Here is a 4,607-nt window from a genome sequence, read left to right as displayed (position 1 = left end):
CTAACAAACAAACAAACTCTTCAGCTTTATAATATTAGTATAGATAACTAACATGACTCATCGATGAAGCCTCTAAGTTAGAAGCAAAGCACTCATGTCACCATCAAATAAACGGATTGTACTAAATGTAAATGATAATACAGCTAATTATAATGTAGATAGGCTTATTGACTAGACTGTCATTACCATGGCACATTGAATTATTGATTACATCACTGCTAGATGGGTTGGGTAAGTAGAGGCTACTACCAATTGCCAACTATCGACAACGAGTAGCGATCGAGAAGTATCGTATCAAAAACTATCGCGCGATTTGCTGTACTCGGTACTATCGGATAGCTAACTCTAACACACATATTTTACACTAGCTGACCCGCGCAACTTCCCTTGCGTCACTTAAGAGAGAATGGGTCAAAATTTTCCCCTTTTTGTAACATTTTTTACTGGTACTCTTCTCCTATTGGTCGTAGTTTTTGTCTCGTCTGGTTGGCCTTACTTTACTATAGTTTGATTATATAACCCGTGGTAATTCAAATACACATATACTAAGTAATAGAGGGTGTTGTAATATCGACGCTGAATTAATTCTGTACTGATTACACGGATCAGCTGTGTGGCGCATGATAACGCAATGGCGATGTTTCGCGGTAGATACGGAATTGAGATGTACAGATACTGACCGTAGTTTATGAGGTTATGTCAATTGGAATCGAATTGTAGACCTTACGACCACACTAGCCAAATGCAACTTGCTTAAAGCTCGTTATCAGCAGCTCTAGAGGTATACACTACCCACCACGTTATAGAAGTAACTAGCTGCCCCCGCGCAACTTCGCTTGCGTCACATAAGAGAGAATGGGTCAAAATATTCCCTGTTTTTGTAACATTTTTTATTGCTACTCCGCTCCTATAGGTCGTAACACTCGTAACGTGATGATATATAGCCTATAAGCTTCCTCGATAAATAGACTATCTAACACTGAAAGAATTTTTGAAATCGGACCAGGAGTTCCTGAGGTTAGCGCGTTCAAACAAACAAACAAACAAACTCTTCAGCTTTATAATATTATTATAGTATAGACTAGCTGACCCGTGCGGCTCCGCTCGCGTGAATTTCGTACTGTTGCTTATTCGTTCGAGCACGCGAATTGCGAAGCACTCGATACACCTACACATAAAAATGCTAAGAACTCATTGTCATCTAATGGTTATTTACGAAAGGAACCCGAAGGACACACAATGTGACACAGGCTCAGGCAGGTCTGATTTCCTGTGGTAACCTTCTTTTCCTCTCTCGTCTGTATCCGTACCAGTTTACAGTGTAAAATATAATACCTTATTATAGACTGACCATTGCTTACCCGTCTGGATTCAGAATATTATTATACGTACAGCAGACCTATCTGCGCTGGAGCTCTTCACACGCGTAATAATGTATACTTGCGATGATACGTCCGAAACCGCGTAACCCGTAATTATTTTTTATATATCATCCGTTGTTTATTTTTTAAAACTTACCACATAGTCTGTTTCATAGTTATCCAATTTATTTCCTTAATGCAACCAATTAATTTAATTTGGTTATGTGTTACGAACTACAACGCCATCTGCTAGTTGCGGCGAACAACGACAACGAACGAAATTACTTGGTTTGCCATCTAGGATATCTCGACCGCACCAGACCCACGTAAAACAACATTTTTGTGTAATATATCATACAACATTTATGTTTGAAAATCTAATAAATGTATAGCCTGTTTCAAAGGTATTTTTTTACACAAGCCATCAAAATAAATTAATAAGGAAAAACATGCTTTGTCGCAGACTATAACGCCATCTATTGGTTGGTGCGACAACAGGTATCGATACGGCACGCGCCGCGTTCACTATGCGAATGTTGTGAAATGAATTGCAACGCCATCTATGGTCTCCATAGGGAAAAGCAGGTTCAAAACGATTTCTACATATTTTTTGTAATTTTCTAAAAATCTATGAAATTATATGCGATAAAAAGTATCCCAGTACTTGCTCCACTACTTATTCTATGCATATACCAAATTTCAGTGCATTCTATCCGGTAGTTTTTACGTGATAGCGTAACATACAGACAGGAAAAAACCTGACCTTGACCCTCTACTGATTTATTATAAGTATAGATATAGATTAAACATATACACATAACTTCAAAAACAAATAAAATTGGTGCTTATTTTTTGTTTGAACTTTGATCCAATTGAATGTATCACTACTTGGTTCCATTTATCATATTATTATATCTTTTTTTTAACCCATTACTTTCCCACGCTGGGAAAAAGCCTCTTCCCGAACGAGGGAGGGGTAAGGCCTTGCGTCCGCCACGCTGACCAGGGGGCTTATCACGTATCTCAGTTGACAGCCATTTGAAAGCCACTATGCTGTCCATTGTTTTCTCCCTTAGATTATAGTGATTAGTACGTTACGTCAAAGCAGCAATGTACTGAATAGTGACCATAGATTTGACGTATACTAGCTGTCATCTAAGATACGTGATAAGCCCGCAGGTGGTAGTTAAGGACTTTACATGACCTCAATGTATTAAACCAATTTTAGGGATACTAAGTTTCATCACGATGTTTTATCGTTACAACAAGTGATAGTTATTTCTAATACAACCATAACAGTGCCTCGATTCTCTACCACTATCGACTACCGACAACCGGCTAGCTATCAAAATTTTGACATTCAGAATGTACTGCCAAAATGTTTCCTACGACACCCATCAAAGGCGCTGATCAGATTTTCATACAAAATTTATCGATGACAGTTCGGTTGCCGGTCGACTACCGGCAACCGAACTGTCATCGAGAAATTTATATAGTAGTAGAGAATCGAGGCACGGGTGTGTTGCCTCAGATTCGAACCGCCGACCGCTTGTGGGGGATGCCAACTTATACCACTCGGCTATCACTGCTTTTAAATATTATTATTTAATGGCATGCACTTTGTATAAGATTAAAGTACCTAAGCATTCAAACTGTAATTAAAAACACATTAGCTTTAATAGAACTATTAGTACTAACGTTAACAAAGGCGCTGTTTTATTCATTACGGCTGGCGAGAAAAATATCTCATCTCTCAGAAAAAAAGAGTTATAATAATGAAGATAAAATTCCTCCAACTCCAGTCTATATTTCGAATAACATTTTTTTATTGTCTACAAAGTAAAATTACTTCGGATACCCAAAGGTTAAATATCGCCATTCAGAATGTTAGTTCAATTGAATTGTGGGTGAGCCTATTGCTATATTATGGACTCTTTGCTTTAAACATAAATCTGCCTCTTCTTATCGTATGGTTAGTGGTCACCCTAGTGTCAAAGTCGTTCAAGCCGCCCGAAGGCCTTTGAGGTAGCTTAACGACTGTTAATTTGCTTGCCAACAACCGAAACCGACTTTTTACGTGCCCTCCGAAGCACGGAGACGCCCAGTTTAAATACCACTAAGCTAATTTATAAAACAAATAAATTATGTAAGCAATACTAATTTATATAGATCATAAAAGTGCCATAGAATTTAATTTTCGAAATCGAACACGAGAGTAGTAACTAGCTATCAATTAAATAGAAAATTTAAAAAACCCCCGACACAAGAACTTAATCTCCTAACTTTTACCCCCCACAACTTTTAAACGGCTCAACCGATTTTCATCAAACATGTCTAAAAATACTCGCATATAAGTCAGCTTTAATACAAAAAAAAAAACTAAAATAAAATAGCTGCATCCGTTAAGGAGTTATGATGCCACAGACAGACATTCAGACACGTCAAGCTTATAACACCCCTTTTTTGCGTAGGGGGTTAAAAAGATCGACAAATAGACGATGGAGGCATTAAAACAAGCCTAGAATAATCTCAAAGTTATCAACATACGGCTTACTCATAAGCCCTTACAATCGGTACAAGTAATATTCCACTTCCTTGCGTTAATTGTCTCGATGAATATTCATATTGTTGTGAACACCCTTCTAACATGGCGGTAATAAAATTTACGAATTAATAATGACAAAAAACGAGGCAGTTGATATTATAACCCTCTTATTCATAAACACACTATAAACCTATTTTAGTAAAAAAACTACTACAATATGTTTTCTCTTTTTCATTTCGCTAAGGAGTGAAAGAAACAAAATATATTAGAAGTCTTCCATAACTTCATATATTTTTATGCATATGGCGGCAAGATAATAACGGTATTATACCCGATATTTTTTAATAATATTATATCTGGCATTGTAACGAACTGGCGATGTTACGCATGATTGGTTTTCCCGTAAAATATATTTAATAACTTTCAAAGTAAACGTTTTCTTGTCTTAAAGACAATTTAACGAAAACAAGAAATCGAATTTTGAAGCCGTTTTTATAATATGCGCTTAGCATTTTAGCGGTTTGAGGTATATTTAAGAAGATAAGGTTTCGTTGCTAAACCTTTTTTTTAACTCCCGCACTAAGAATTGCTCTTGAGTCGCGTGGACTTTTACAAACATACAAACAACGGCCACAAAGTATAACCAGACCCAAAACAACTATTTGAAGATCGCATAAATAATTATTCCGTGTGGGAACCGA

This window comes from Anticarsia gemmatalis, chromosome 7, assembly GCF_050436995.1.
Source record: "Anticarsia gemmatalis isolate Benzon Research Colony breed Stoneville strain chromosome 7, ilAntGemm2 primary, whole genome shotgun sequence".
Taxonomy (NCBI): Eukaryota; Metazoa; Arthropoda; class Insecta; order Lepidoptera; family Erebidae; genus Anticarsia; species Anticarsia gemmatalis.
This window is presented reverse-complemented; position numbering follows the sequence as displayed.